Source organism: Mustelus asterias, chromosome 16 (genome assembly GCF_964213995.1).
Source record: "Mustelus asterias chromosome 16, sMusAst1.hap1.1, whole genome shotgun sequence".
In the NCBI taxonomy this organism is placed as follows: domain Eukaryota; kingdom Metazoa; phylum Chordata; class Chondrichthyes; order Carcharhiniformes; family Triakidae; genus Mustelus; species Mustelus asterias.
In genome coordinates this window covers 62274945-62292324 of record NC_135816.1, presented here as the reverse complement: position 1 = coordinate 62292324, position 17380 = coordinate 62274945, and positions in this window count along the sequence as shown.

Here is a 17380-nt window from a genome sequence, read left to right as displayed (position 1 = left end):
TGGATGTTGTCAGAATAAGTACAGGATGCCAAATGCTTCCGCTTTGGCTCATGTATTTGGCTGGAAGTGAATGCTACGTTACTATAATATTAAATTTGAACTAATTTCACATTCCATTGCACAGATGGTTCTATAATTAAGACCCTGTAGACTTAGACTCTTAAGCAGTCTGGTGACAAATGTGGATAGGCACACCCAACGCAAATGATTGCTGAATGCATTCTTGTTAATAATGTTGTTTTATTTTTCTTTCTTTGAGGTGCTGATGGATAAAAACCAATGAACTGCTATCTACTGGCAGTGTGTTTCATAGAATGAATGGGGCAGCCAGCAGCTGTTACAGTACAAGCATCCAGTATTGTAAGAGTTTCATGGAGCATCAGAAAGTGACTTATGTAATGAAGTTTAGGAAATCCAATTTCTTTAAATGTAAAAAAATTGTTTCAATGCAGAGCTTCATTATTGACAGATGCAAGACGAAGTCTTATAACTGATATTGTGAATTAGAAACAAACATAGTAACCGAAGCACGCCATTTATTCCCTTAGAACTAAACAGGATCTTGTGGAAGTCTTTCACTGTCAGTTTGCACTCTGAGGCTTTTTCTCAACTTTTTTTATAATGGCAGGATCCTGAACCGCATGAACACACGACTGATTGTATCATGTCCCTAACAGTTGAATATGACTTGTAACATTCAGTCATGACATACCGCATGACTTATGTCATTCCATATCACAAAACTATTTTTATCTGTTCATGACATGTGAGCATCATGAATCAGGGCATTTATTGCCCATCTCTAACTGTCCTTGAGAAGTGGGTGGTGAGCTACCTGCTTGTAGCACTCAGTCCATGTGTGCAGATACAACCACAGTTCTGTTTGGGAGTGAGTTTAGGATTTTGACTCAACAAGATTTAAGGAACAGTGATATAATCCAAGTCAGGATAGTGTGTGACTTGGAGAGTTAATATGCAGGTGATGGTGTTTCCATGTGTCAATTGTCATTGTCCTTCTAGGTGGTAGAGGTCATGGAAGATGCTATCAAAGAAACTTCAGTTGCTGCAGTACATCTTGAGTTGCTACTGTACACCAAAGGTGGTAGGAGTGAATGTTTAAGGTATTGGATGGGGTCTGATCAAACATGCTGTTTTGAACTTGATTATGTTGAGTTTCTTGAGCATTAATGGAACTAGTCATCCAGGCAAGTGGGCAGCATTCTATCATATTCCTGACTTGTACCTTGTAGATGGTGGACAAACTTTGGAGAGTCTGAAGATGAGTTATTCACAGCAGAATTCCTTCCCTCTGAGTTACTCTTGTAGTACAATATTTATATGGCTGAGCCAGTTAAATTTCTTGTCAAAACTCCCAGCATGTTGGTAGTGCGGAATTTCATGACAGCAATGCCAATGAAAGTCAAGGGGTTAGATTCTCTTATTGGAGATTGCTTGGTACTTGTGTGGCACAAATGTTATATGGGAGCCAGTTGGTTGTGCCCGCAGCCTCATAGGGGGACATTCACTTATTCACAAACACTCAGTGCCTGAACAAGGGACATAGCATCAGGAAGAGGAGGGCTGCTGAAAGTGGCTCCCCTGCCCTTGCCTCTGATCCCTTCTGCCCTGCCCTCCAGTCCTCAGGTCCTCTTGATCCCCATCTTATCCCACACTCCTGCATCCTGGGATTCAGCAACAATCACTGGTGAAGTCTTTAGAGCATTACTGCCAGCAACCATCACTCCCAGTGACACTGCTGCCAGACTTTGATCGGCTGGCAGCTCTGGGAGAGGGACAGATTTCTATTCATAGGGAAGGCCTGACTCTAACCGGATAAGCACCTGACAGGAACTCGATTTTATTGAGCCTTCCTCCACAGGAGTAAAGCGGGGTTCACACTGATTCTCCAACCATGGGTGAGACCACCATTGGCCAGATAAAACCCTGTCCACAATCACTTCATCTCCTACCATCACTTCAGAACTCACTGACAAAAAAGCGTATTCGCTATACCTTAGGATTGATATACATAAAATCTGTGCAGCCACATTCATAATGACTGGATTAAATTGTAAATTTCATAAAGTATTATAGATAGGATTGCCTCATTCTGTCATCCCTGTTCACCAATCAGCAGATATATGCTTGTATCGTTTTGCAGGATGTCATTATTCACACATTTTACTATATATTATGAATTTTCAGTCAAGTACTTATAAAACATACTTGACACAAGCAAATTATGTTACTTTTGGCATTCAAACTATGGACAGTAGCAAATTTATGGTTGCATACCTAATTACCTGATTAAATATGGACACCTACAGCCATCTGGAGAATTCACACAATCCCTTTATTTAAGTATGGGCCAATATAAAAAACTATGGAGCTACCAGACTGTCTCTCTAACAGTCTCATACTAGATAACAGGAAAGATTGAAACTCAGCTGGTGGCAGATGGAAGTGAATGGCCCCATCACCATCCCATGTATCCTGAAGATTGTCTCAAATCCTCAGAGATGCTAAACCATAACAGAGGACATGCAATCAATATAAATCTTACTTGGAAAAGGATGTGAACTTGTGAAAAACCACATGGGACTGCTACATTTTTGTCTGCTTTTTAAAATCAGCTAAGAGTTATTTGTGATTAGTTAGCAATTTTCAGTTGGTCAGAAAGCCAATCTAGCTGCAAGCCACGGTAATAGAGGAAAGGACTTCCCCCACAGCCTGTTCCAGTTTAATGTTCACCTGAGAACCAACCTTTGAGCTGTTTAACTACAATAAACCTCACAACTTGCTGTGAACCTTTGCTTACAAGGCTCTCCCTTTATATGCTTTAAAGCATCAAAGCCATCCAGGATAGTACAGGCTTGCGATGCAGGAGACCAGCAATCATAAACCAGAGACGGAGATACCTATAATCTGAAAAAGTACATTACCCTCACCTGTGCCTAAGTGGGTAACGTTGCAATAATTCATGGTAGGTGGGAATAAATAACCTTTATTTTTTAATTCACAAAAGCTTTCTGCTGAAATAATTCAATTGGAACACACACCCCTGCCAATACAAACATCCTGATTGGCCAGTAAGAAAACACACAAATTCCGTGACATAGCATAAGGTTACCCCGAGGGGAATATTTTCTGCCACCATTAATGTTCACATTAACATAGTGATATACCCAATTCCACAACATAGTATGATTGTGAACAACCAGTAGGTTTACATGCATATTATGGAAAGCAAAAGGTTTACAGGCATTCAGGCATGATTATGCAGTGCAGATAGGTACATCAGGCTTTAGAAATGTTAACAGAAGGCTATCATTGGAATGACGTCTGTGCTGCTCCAACTTTCAGCACTTTGAAATTCTAGCTGTCTGTCTGGGCTGAGGTAGGTGCAATTGTAATAGTTGTAGGAAGTCTATCACAAACTACATGCGGGTACCAAAAGGAGAAGGTGTGCAGTAGATTGTAGCTTCTAAAGGGAACTGAAGAATTGTCATAACACAGGATTGTTATGAGGAGCTGTTTGAGTTTCCAGACAGATTCATAATGATGACTGTCAACAGGAAGTCCTGTTATTTTTGCTATTCCAACTTCTGTCATTGATAACTAATTGGGTTTTATGGTTTTCTTCACACTTGGATTCATTTCACTTGGGGTAAAACACAGAAAATGGTGCCATGGTGAAAACTCTTATTCTATATCAGTTTAGTAGGCCTGGCAGTGACTGATTTCCCTTATTATTACATCCTTCCTAATTGGATAATAAATGTCATGAATGCTAAATAGATTATGGCGGAATGTTTCCGCCTCGCCCGCTACAGAAATCAGAGCAGACGAGGGGCAGACCATGGAAAGCTCTGTTGACCTCAGGTGGGATTTTACGGTTTTGGTACGAGCCAGACTGTAAAATTCAGCACTATAAGTCTACAGGATATCTTTGGACATGTCACAAAACCTAATTTGCTACTTGGACCCTCATTGGGGCAGGGTATACATGAGAAACTATTTTATGATACAAACAGTATCTGGCAAATTAGGTTTACTCACTTTAACTCCTATGATATTTGAGCTATGAATATTTGTTGAAACAAAATAAAAAAAATTTTTAAACTGGGATTTCTGAATCATAAATGGCCTGTGAAGGATATGTTAGAAAATTGGTATGGTTATCAGATTCTGCACATTTGTAATCACATCTCTGTATCTTTCATAGTGGTTGACTTAGCAGCATACTGTTTATTTTGCTGTACAACAACAATTCACATTTTTGTAGTGCCTTTAAAGTAAAATAACCCAAGATATTTCAAATAAGACAGTACCAAAATAATAGTAGAAACAATGTCTTGTGAGGAAAGGTTGGACAGACTAGGCTTGTGTCCACTGGAATATAGAACAGTAAGGGCGGGATTTTATGGCCTCGCTCATCCCGAAATTGTAAAATCTTGCCGAGGTCAACGGACCTTTCCATGCTCCGCCCCTCGCCCACTCCGATTCCCATGGTGGGCGAGACGATAAAATTCCGGCTAAAGAGACAACTTGATTGAAACATATCAGATCCTGAGGGGCCTTGACAGAGTGGGTGGTGAGGGAATATTTCCCCTTATGGGAGAATCGACAATTAAGAGTCAATGATTAAAAATAAGGGGTCGCCCATTTAAAACAGATAAAGCTAAATGTTTGCACTCAGAGGATTAAGAGTCTTTGGAACTCTCTTCCTAAAAATGATGGTGGAAGCATAGTCTTTGAATATTCTTAAGGCAGAGGTGGATAGATTCTTCATAAGCAAGGGGGTGATAGGTTATTGGGTTTCGGCAAGATGCAGATTTGAGGTTATTATCAGAGCAGCCGTGATCTTAATTAATGGCAGAGCAAGCTTGAGGGGCCAAATGGCCTCCTCCTGCTCCTTGTTCATATGTTCTATTTTGCATGCATGACAGTGCATAGCAAAGCCTAACAAATAGCGACGTGATATTGAAAAGATAATGATTTTAGTGCTGGGTAAATGTTGGCCAGAACACTAGGACAAACCTCTCCTGTTCTCCTCAATAGCGTCAAAGAATCTTTTGCATCCACCTGAGAAGCAGTCAGGACCTTAATTTAGTGCCTCATCAAAGATATCCGAAGGGAAGTGCTCTAACAATACAGCATTGGACTTTCAACTTCATTTTTATGTTCCAGTCTCTAGACTGAGATTGGAATCCACAAGCATTCCGACTCAGAGGCAAGAGTGCCACCACTGAGCCATAAGCCCTTACCATTGGATATAGAATGAGCATTCCCATATTGGTCCTTATGATGCAGGATAAGACTACAGCAAAAAAAAACAACTCGGAGGTAACTTTCCATCAAGACATACGGACCGCTTACTTCTTCCTCAGTGATATCTTAGAAGAGGTCTGTCTAAGGAGGTAACAGTTCAGTAAGGAGGTAATAGAAGTTGTCTCTCCCATTATAAACTGACATTTTAAACATTTTCTCAAATACAAAAAAAATGTTGCTCTGAACACTGGGCTATTATATTACAAAGTGGTTTTATTGTATCCATATACCTGAACAACAAGTGCTTCTTATTATCACTGTGCTTACATCAGGTGCCTCTCAGTGCTGTGCTTAAAATGATCCTAATGCTTTACTAAGGGAAAACTGTGGGCTAAGGGCACTTAGACTGCTTATGGTACTGTGAGGCTCTTCTGACCAAGGTGAACCTGATCTCAGGGTTTGTATGTTCCAGGAGGATCCTTCAGCAGCCTGTATCACCAATGCGGCCGCATAAGCAGCAGTCTTGCGGCCTAATATTTATGTGAACAATCATATGAAGTCAGAAAGGTAACATGAACTGTCATTGGGAAAGAGGATTTTCTCATGAAACTGAACTCTAGCTATGATACTGTGCTTGGTCCCAAACCTAGGTGCTCCATGGTCTGTGGAACAGAAGATCTCATAGTTTCAATCAGATCCTGCAGACCCTAAGAGATGACATTCTGAATCTCTTTTGAAAGCTGGTTACCAATATTCCTTCCAAATTATCACCTAAAGCTTGAAGGCAATAGGTTAGCATGAGTGGGCTAGTCTCGAGGCTTGTCTGTCATAAGAACTGTACTTGTGCTTAGAGACACTGTAGTCCACATTGTATTGTATCTATTGTAAAGGTTATGGAGTTGCTGTCTGTATTTGTGCATGGCAGAGTTTCCTGGAGAATGTCTAATTTGGTGCCAAATGCACTAAATGCAATAAATTCTGGATAGATGAGCGATTCAATTGCAGTGTGGATACCAGAAAACATGATGATGGATACAACTGGTGAATTGAGTGGGCTAGCCTCCAGACTAGCCCACTCATGCTAACCTATTGCCTTCAAGCTTTAGGTGATAATTTGGAAGGAATATTGGTAACCAGCTTTCAAAAGAGATTCAGAATGTCATCTCTTAGGGTCTGTAGGATCTGATTGAAACTATGAGATCTTCTGTTCCACAGACAATAATCTCTCCCTCAATTTCAGTAAAAGGAAGCCTAGTGGACGACATGCCCCTGTCTACATCAACAGGGATAAAGTGGAAATGGTCAATAGCTTCAAGTTTCTGGATGTCCAGATCACCAACAACCTGTCCTGGTCCCTCCATGCCGATGCTATAGTTAAGAAAGCCCACCAATGCCTCTACTTTCTCAGGAGCTAAGGAAATTCGGCACGTCCGCTAAAGATGCGTCATAGAAAGCATTCTTTCCAGATGTATCGCAATTTGGTATGGCTCCTGCTCTGCCCAAGACCGCAAGAAATTATAAAGGGTTATGATCATAGCCCAGTCCATCACGCAAACCAGTCTCCCATCCATTGACTCTGTCTACACTTCCCACTGCCTTGGAAAAGCAGCCAGCACAATCAACGCACCCTGACATACTCTCTTTCACCTTGTTCCGTCGGGAAAAAGATACAAAAGTCTGAGGTCACGTACCAACCGACACAAGAACAGCTTCTTTCCTGCTGCCATCAGACTTTTGAATGGACTTACCTCGCATTAAGTTGATCTACCTCTACACCCTTGCTATGGCTGTAACAATCCATTCTGCACCCTCTCGTTTCCATCTCCCCTATGTATTCTATGAACAGTATGATTTTCTGTATAGCATAAAGAAACAATACTTTTCACTGAAAACCAATATGTGTGACAATAATAAATCACATCAAAACTATCTCAGCAAAGCTGCATGTGTCAGGAAATAGTCTATCCTTTGCATTACTGAGGAAATCAGCATTATTGCCTTTACTTTTATACTGAAACTTGTTTGTCTCCTAAATATATTCCATCTCTTAAAGGTTGTATTCTCCTCAGGGGTACTTGCTCTGTTGATTATACTCTCTCCGCCACCCCCCCCCCCCGCCCCCCCCCACCCCGCCCCCCCCCCCCGCCCCCCCCCACCCCGCCCCCCCCCGCCCCCCCCCACCCCGCCCCCCCCCCGCCCCCCCCCCGCCCCCCCCCCGCCCCCCCCCGCCCCCCCCCGCCCCCCCCCCGCCCCCCCCCCGCCCCCCCCCGCCCCCCCCCCCGCCCCCCCCCCCCCACCCCTGAAATATTTCTGAAATATTTCTTTAACTCTTTATTATGAACATGTAAAAAGCTCCTGGAACTTGGTTACTGGTGATTTGGTTATCATTAAGCATAGCAGATCTGTTCTAACATTGTGATTGAGAGATGTGTACCGTTGATATGAGCCTCAGGTCAGGTTCACACAAGCTGCTGAACAGCAATAAACCATTCCTGAACACCTTCCTGAAGTGTCAGTAGTAAATTATCTCTCAATGACCAAACAGTCCCCTTTATATCACTAACTAGGATAAATACCTGTCAGCACATCATCTAACTCGACTAAATGGCACTCTGTTAATGTACCTGCCTGATCAATTGGCAGATTACAGTTAAAAGAGTTAACACTGTGCCTCCAACACAAAAGGACAGCTGGGAGTGCAGTGCTTTAAAAAGTTCATTGAATCAGACAGTGAAGAAGGAACTCAGACAGTGAAGAAGGAGGCCATTGAGCCTATCATAACTGTGCCAACTCTTTGAACGAGCTACCCTTTTGTGCACTCTTGGTTTTCATTGCTGCACCATTGGCAATTGTGGACTTTCAGCTCTGAAATTCCCTCCCTAAATCACACTGCCTTTCTACTTTGCCTCCTTTAACTTGCTCCTTAAAATCTACTCCTCTGATCATGATTTTGGGCAGTTGTGCTAATATCTTTCCTCATAGCTCAATGTCAAACTTTGTATAATAATGGTGCTGTGAAGTGGTTGGGGATGTTTTACTACATTAAATGCACTATATTAATGTAAGCTGTTGTTCTTGTGTGTGTGCAGGGAATATCAGTAATCTATTCATTGTGTGTGAGACCCCCGACCAAATTTAATCCCATCCACATCCAATATCCACAGGGAATATACTTACCAGCACTGGATAACAATTGCAAGGAAGATTCCAGATTTCTTTCCCCCCTTAGCCTGGGAGCATTGAGGTCAATTATAGAGATCCCATTATTACTTTAGCTAAAATCAGCTTGTTCTCAAAGAAGCAATTCAGGACCACATCATCTTTTACAGAGCAACATCCAATAATTTATTTATCCCAAATGCTGATTTATACGTATTTATTCCTGAATCAAAATAGCTGGAACTAGAATGTGACTTCGGTCTTCATTCATAGAGATGTGAAGAATCGAATATTGATCTTTCATTTAATAACATTGGCTGTTTTATCTTTCAAACTCTTTGTTTTATGAAACAGCCAAATTCAAATCCTTAGTTGGCTTCATAGATGTGAACATTACAATTCCTTCACACTTTATTGCCTCCATAGTGACAAATGCAGCAACAGAATGCTAGGGACAGGGCAAAACTTCAGCTGATGTGCTGGAAGCTCAGATTTTGCCAAATTCCAAGAGGATACAGCTGAGCAACTAACAGTAGACACATACAGGTGGGTGTCAGTGCTGAACTGCTGGGTGTCGAAATCATTGAAGTATTAGAATTCCTCTCACTAACATCAGTTGACAGGCATATGCTGGCATTCTCACTAACACCTGCTGGGTCAGTGCAGAAACTTGTCTGGGCCTGAACTGAATTGTGAGTCCTCTGTATGTTGGGATTTTACTGCACTCGTCTCTAGTTTCAATAGATATGAGGGTCGATATATTTGTGTTGTTATTGATACATCAGGAACAAGGGAGCCCCAAACACCTGTACAGTGTCACATCACTTGTGCTCATCCATTTCTCTTTCTTTTCCTCCTTCATTATCCAATCCTCTCTGATGTGAAACACCACTTGATCCACCCTCCAGAAATATAAGATAACATCATTCATTGAAGAACATTGATTGTGTGCTAAGCTAAAAGATTGTTTTTGACAATTATCGTGTTCCTCTGTATCTCTGCATTTTGGAACTCAGACCCCATATGGAATCAGCCAAAATCTGCATTCTGAATGTAACTTATTTGTATGCAGGATCGATGCTCTCTTAAACTCATCTCAGATGAATAATAATTTAGATTATGCCAACAAAATCTTGCAGTAGATTGGTAGTTCTCTAGATGTTACCTCCTCCTACAATCTCACCCGTATGCCCCCTCGCTGTCCTGACTCTTCCTCTTGTTTTCTACATTACAACATTGACTACACTTCAAAAAGTACTTCATCGGCTATAATGCGCATCGAGACACCCAGTGGTCATGAGAAGTGCCTTTATAAAAGTCTTTCTTTCTCACATTCACACTTTCTTTTGCTCTTTCTTTGAGGCGCAGAGATGACCATGTTCATCATCTGGGGTTAAAAACAGAAAATGCTGGAAAAGCTCAGTAGGTCTGGCAGGCTCTGTGGAGGCTGAATCCACAGAACGGAATCTTACCAAAAGCAGGATCTCTGGAAGATTGCGACAAGATTCACCCTATCATTTGCATATATATTGTATCACACAGCAAATACGGTGACCTGATTGCCATAAGTTTGGCGAGCATCAAAATCCTATTGGATAACACTGGTGCATACTATAGGTACCAAATAGAGGAGCAAATTACAGAAAGATGCAAGAACTATAGAGTGGTGATAATCAGGTACTTCAATTATCCTAAGAAAGGTTGAGATAGTAACAAACAATTGGAGAAATTCCTGAAATGACAACTTTCTTGACCAGTATGCTTCAAGTTCAACGAGAAAGGAACCAGCTCTGGAATGCACAACCTGAAAGGCTGCTAGAAGCTAAATTAGTAATATTCAAAAGGCAATTGGATAAATTCGTGAAGGAAAAAAATATAGCACTACGGGAAAAAACCAGATAAAAGCAAATTACTGCGGATGCTGGAATCTGAAACCAAAAGAGAAAATGCTGGAAAATCTCAGCAGGTCTGGCAGCATCTGCAGGGAGAGAAAAGAGTTGACGTTTCATAGAAACCATAGAAATCATAGAAACCCTACAGTGCAGAAAGAGGCCATTCGGCCCATCGAGTCTGCACCGACCATGATCCCACCCAGGCCTTATCCCCATATCCCTACATATTTACCCGCTAATCCCTCTAACCTACGCATCCCGGGACACTAAGGGGCAATTTAGCATGGCCAATTAACCTAACCCGCACATCTTTGGACTGTGGGAGGAAACCGGAGCACCTGGAGGAAACCCACGCAGACACGAGGAGAATGTGCAAACTCCACACAGACAGTGACCCAAGCCGGGAATCGAACCCAGGTCCCTGGAGTTGTGAAGCAGCAGTTTCGAGTCCAGATGATCCTTTGTCAAAGTTGAGAGGCATAGAAAGTGGGAGATACATAGAAAGGGTGAGGGAATGAAAGATGAGTCACAGCCAAGCCACAGAAACCAGGGGAAAAGACTGTTAATGGTTGTCCACAGAGAGAATAAAGGGTGTGAATGGCCAAACGGCAGAGAAGCTAAAATGAAAGAGTAAAACAGAAATGTGGAACTAATTGAATAGTTCTTTCAAAGAGGCAGAATGGGCCAAATGGCCTTTTTCTCAGTTGCATCATTCTATGATTCTACAAGTCTTTCTATATCAATGAGAATGTCTCTATGAGTCCACCATCAAATTAAAAGTTTCTGGTTTCAGAAAACTAAACACAACGAGTGGAATCTTATGGCTGTTCATGCCCTGTTGCTGCTGCAAGCAAGGACGAAGAATTTGGTGCTCAGTCAGATCTCCGTTCACTGCAGCAGGACCAGTGAGTCCCGTCGGCGTGAACGGCCGGAAAATTCCAGCCAAGATGTCGGCGTGAACGGCCGGAAAATTCCAGCCAAGATGTCGGTGTGAACGGCCGGAAAATTCCAGCCAAGATGTAGGCCACTGACTCAGCACGTTTTGGAACTTCAATGTTAAAAAAGTCAATTTTTTTAAGGAATACAGAATGCCTGCTGTGTCTCGTATTTCTCTCAGAAAAGGTGCACCGAATCTCTGGCAGGCAATATCTATCTCAACATAAAGAAATTGCAGGATGAAGTTGGCGAACATTTCTAAACATAAAATTTAGGATTTTTCCAATTGGTGCAAATGAAACTCTGTCAAGTCTGATGAATTTTACATTAGAGTCTAACAGAATGGCAGGACCCAACACCTCACAAGACTGGGAAAGAGTGGGGGATGTGGAGGTTTCTCTCCTGAAACTGCGACAACTTTTGTGGGTAAAAAGAAAACTTTTTTCTGAGCGACTCCAGTTAAATTCCAATGTGACTCCAATTTAACTTCAGTGTATCTCCATATGACTGCAAATAAATTCCAGTATTGCTCTAGTTAGGATCCAGTCTGATGGCAGTCAAATTCCAACGTGAATCTTTGTAGTTCTAGTTAGATTTCAGTATTAATATCTCCTTTTGTCTGTGTGCAATTGTCTTCTTTTGGTGCCAGTGTCTTACCTCTTTATGATAAGCCAAAATTATTCTCTTATTTTCTACCCATTTGTACCTCAGGGCTCTCAACATTTGGAGGAATGCTTGGAGTGAGATCTTATGAAAAAAATCATAATCTAATGTTTATTGTGAGATACATCAAAAGAGCTAATATTTTTAAACCAAAGTGTCTCACCCTGTGACAATTTACTTCCCTCATTATTTCCTTTTGATTTCATTTTAATTTATGGCTGAATACCTCCCACGTATGTGCAATGGAATTTCACTGCATTCTTCAACCATGTGATTTGTTTTATTTGCTCCAGATCTAGTTTAGACCATGTTGTAGAAGTTGCTGGGTTGTGTAGACAGGCGACAAAGGACTAACAAGCACAAGGGTCTATTCAACAATCTTAACAGCTCTTACATGCTGTGTGGCCGCCTGTGCTTGGGGACAACTCCTATGCTCCTGTCATGTGTCCATGTCATCCCAGTGTATATGTACCCACCCGATCTGCACATGTTATTCCTACAGTTGACTTTATGGTACAAAGCACACTCCAGAAGACACTGCTATACTATCTGACCCCGTGAGTCCTGCAGCTCACGACTTGTTGGTTCAACTAGTTACATATGAATCAGTCTCATGCTTGAAGTAGGTATTCAGGGCACTGCTCTCTTTCCACAATTCCTTCTGAGAGTGGAGGAAGGTTTTACGAAGTCAAAGGTGTATAAATGCAGGTTGCTGTAGTAAGTAGCTATTTAATATCTAAATTAGACTGGCTTGACAGACCAGAGGGTCTTTTCCTGGCCTTCATTTTGGGCATTCATATGTATATGTAATGTGTAAGAAATAAATACACAGGCTGGAATTCTCCAGCCATTCACACTGGCTGGATTTTCTGGTCCCGCTGACGGTGCACCCCCCCCCAAAGGTTTCCCGGCAGCGTGGGGTGGAATCAATGGGGAATCCCATTGAAAGCGGTGGGACCAGATGATCCCACCACCGGCGGGCTGCGTGTCACCTCCTGCTGCCAAGAAACACATGGCTGGGAGGTCAGAGAATCCTGCCTATTGTCTTCTGAATTTCCAGTTTCCAATCACCTCAATTTATTTGCTTTCCTACACAAAGGAGGCAACGTTTTATCATCTGTATCTCTGGAAATAATGATACTCAACATACCTTTCAACTTTTATTAATTTGAAGTGAGACTTGCAAATTTTAATGTAGAAGCACATAGAAACAGAAAAAGATTTGCAGCACAAAAGGAGTCCATTTGGCCCTTTTTTGTCTGTGTTAGCCAAAAAAGAACTGTTCAGTCTAATCTCACCTTCCAGCTGTTGGTCTATGGTTCCTATCACCTCCTGGATGAACAAATTGTTCAATTCCCTTCTAATTGTTCTACCACATACTTTATATCTATTGCCCCCTTGTTATTGACCTCCCAACAGCAACTACTTATATTTATATAGCACTTTAATATGCCGAGGTGCTTCACAGGAGAATTATTTGGCAGAAAAAAATGACACTGAGCCAGAGAAGGAGATAGTAAGTCAGATGATCAAAAACCTGGTCAAAGAGGTAGGTTTTATGAAGTACGGACGAGAAGCAGAAGGGTGTAGGAAATTTCAGACCGTAGCGCTTAGCAAACCGAAGGCATGGCCGCCAATGATGAAGTATTAAAATTGGAGATGTTCAAAAATCCACAATTAGATTTATGCAGAAGTCTTGTAAGGTTGTGAGGCTGAAGGAAATTACAGAGATAGAGAAAGACCAGGCCCTGGGAACAGAAATAAGTCCTTTTTATCCACTCTATCTAGATCCCTCATAATTTTATACATATCAATTAAGTCGCCCGCCAGCCTTCTCTGTTCTAAAGAAAACAAACCTAACCTATCTAATCTTTCTTCATAGCTAAAATTCTCTATTCTTGGCAACGTCCTTGTAAATTTCCTCTGTACCCTCTCGAGTGCAATCACTCCCTTCCTGTAATGCAGTGACCAGAACTGTCTTTAGCATACCCTCCCTTTGCTTATCAGCCATGGCTTCATTGGTAGCCTACTCACCTCGGAATCATGAGATTCTGGTTCAAATTCCACTCCAGGGCTTTAGCACAAAAATCAAGGCTGGCACTCCAGTGCCGTATTGAGGGAGCACTTTCAGATGTCCCTGTCTATGAGATGTTAAACTGAGGCCCCATTTGCTGGCTCAGACGGATATAAAAGATCCCACGAGACTATTTCAAAGAAGAACAGGGAGTTACCTCTGGTATCCTGGCCAATATTGACCTCAATCAACATAATTAAAAATAAAGGTCATCTGTTTTTTTTTACATTGCTGTTTTGGGAGTTTGCTTGTGTAAATTGGCTGCCACGTTTTACAACTGTGATTACATTTCAAAAGTATTTGATTGGAAGTGCTTTGAGAGGTCTGGTGGTCATGGAAAGCAATATATGGCTGCAAATCTTTATTTTGTAAATATAAGCGCAGCTTCATTTATTTCTTTAAAACTTGCTACCTCCAAGTTAGTGACTTTAGCCAGGAAATTTAACTGACAACACCTTAAAGAGCTGATCTTCACTAAGCTGCTGCAAAGCAATCTGTCACACAACCTTGTCAAATGCACAATTAAATTATACACCTTTGAGATGTACACTTTATTAAAGCAGAGGCTGAATTGAATGGATCTAAATTGCACTTTCAAAGTCTCATACATGAATTGTCTTTAATATTCTTGTGTTTGGGTTAGCTGCCTTCCTCTTGTTTTGGCTTAGTGATTAGATAGTTCTCTAGGTAATCATTAATTTGATTCATTGATTAGATGAGAGCTCATCACGTGTTACAGACTGCACAACCTTTTTTATTTCCTCAAAAACCTTTTATTAATGTTTTGTTTGCACTTCAGTCCCACGCTCCTGATCTGCAGGCGCCCGGTGCGGTGGGGACAGGAAACGAGGAGGACCTCCTCGTGAACCTGCTCCTGAGCCGGGCAAAATTCGCTATAGGTCCAGGCAGCGGGCGACCAAAGTGGTTGTCCGACCCGACTGTCTGCCCATCTACCGCAACTATATTCTCAGCCTGGAGAGGGAGCATGCGGTGTCCAAGGGCACTGTTAATACCTTCCGTGCCCACTGGACACCACAGGGGCTAGGGTGCATTATCGACCCTTTTAATCACATTTTAATGTTTTAAGTTTCCTTTCTACTTTGTCCTTTGTTTCGGGCGAATCCCGTCCTTTTGGGAGCTGCCCCTTTTAATTTGTCCCTTAGTTTATTTGATTTAGTTGATTTGGTTGGCCAAAAAGATTGATTAGATGAGAGCTTCAGTTAACACTTACTACCTGCTGGAGCTTTTGGACAAACTTGTGATTACAGATGCAGATTTTTGGGAAGTGAAATTAATATGTTGGGCCTGAACATCCACAGAATGGCAAACAGTCAGTCAGATAGCCACTCCGCTCCTACTTTCCTATCTCAAAATCCAGGCAATCCTTTCTCGCTTGACCTTCCGTCTCAGGCCAGATGAGAACAGTGTAGGGCAGTGCGTTCCTGTGGCCTACAGTCAAAGGCTGCAGAGTCAGACTCAAGGAGGCTACACGGATGGCACCAGCTGTTGTAAATCAGGTGAGTTTAAAGATCTGGTTACTTTCAAGACAGGGAGCAGTAGGCTTGTAAGGTCTGTGGATAGGAATGGTCGGGGTAGTCGGGGATATGTGGGAGTTCTTTGGCGAGTTGGGGGTGGTTACAGGTCCCGTGCGAGTTTGGGGAAGGGGATGTAACAGGGCGGTATTCAGGGTTCCCATCTGGGGGCCAGGATAGACCTTTACAATAGTTACCCAGAAGCTAGAATTTGTTTTAATTCTTCTAACCTTTTCTGGGTAACTATTACTGTAAGACAGATGAAACCATCCAAAGTTTGCAATTTTAATTGCTCTTTTGGGTGGTTCCTAGTGCAGGGCAATTGCCCATCAAAAGTTTGAACTTTCCAGGCAATTGCTATGCAATCCTGGGAAGTTAGTTGGTACCTCCAAGGACACTGACCTGCAGCCTGAAAGTTACGGGCGATAATGTTTTTATACTTTCTTCTCATGCATAGGGTGCACAGTTTAACAGCAGTTAAAAGAAAAGTTTTACAGCAGGCGGGATACTGAATGAGTTATCTTCCAACCGCACAGACCTCCAGTATTGCATAAATATTAGAGATAATAGAGAAAAAGCAGTCACGCTGGAACAATTTAATAATGTTTCACTTCAGATGATGTGACATGCAGTTAGTGGGACTCATGCTCAGCATTTCTTGTATTCTGAGCTATAGGATGTTGTTGCAACAGTAATGTTAGTGTAACAAGGGCTCGGCAGCAGGGGGGAGCAGGTCTTGGTGTCAGGGATTCTACAACATAGGCATCAAAACTATGCAAACGATGCCCACTTTCGACAGTTTAGAGAGAATTACAGCTGATGCCATACCCATTCCTCCAGCAAAGAGCAACATTCTCACCCCAATCCTCTGCGGAATATGGGCAGGAAGTCATCAAAGTGTCACCAATGTGTCTATCAGAGAGATCCAAACCTGATCCAGAGTGGTAGAGCCATGTTTTCCATCCATCTCAGGCAACTCCAACTGGTCAATAAAGACATTGGTAGAGTTAATTTCTACTGGAAGACTAAACATTCACCAACCCGACTGCCTAATGAAGGAATCTAAATGGGCAAACTGCTGAGGAAGAGGATCATGGTGGAAGGTGCAGTTCTCTATCATCTGGTTCATGACAACAGGAAAAAGATGAAGAAACTCATCCTATAGGAACATGGGAACATGGGAATTAAGAGCAGAGGTAGGCAAGTCCAGCCTTTTGAGCCATAGAGCCTGCTCTGCCATTCAATCAGATCATGGCTAATCTTTCCCTGGTCTCAAATCTACCTCCCCACCTGTTCCCCATATCCCTCTTTCCCTTTTTTTAAAATTAGAAATATATCTATCTCCTTCTTGAAAGTATTCACGATTCAGACTCCACTGTGCGATGGGGCAGCGAGTTCCACAAATTCATCACTCTCTGCGAGAAGTAGTTCCTCCTCATCTCAGTTTTAAATCTACCGCCTTGCAACTTATACCTGTGATCTCTTGTTCTAGATTGCCCCATAAAACAAAACATTTGGTCTACATTTACTTTATCAGTCCCTTTTAAAAATTTATATACCTCGATCAGATCCCCTTTCATCCTTCTAAACTCCAGCGAGTACAAGCCCAAACTGTTTAATCTCTCTTCATACGTCAACCCCTTCATCCCGGAATCAATCTGATGAACCTCCTCTGAACTGCCTCCAATGCCATCATATCCTTCCTCAAATAAGGAGACCAAAACTGGACACAATACTCCAGATGTAGTCTCAACAACACCCTATACAATTGCAACAACACTTCTCTACTTTTATACTCCAGTCCTTTTGCAATAAATGCCAACATCCCATTTGCCTTAATTATTTGCTCCGGG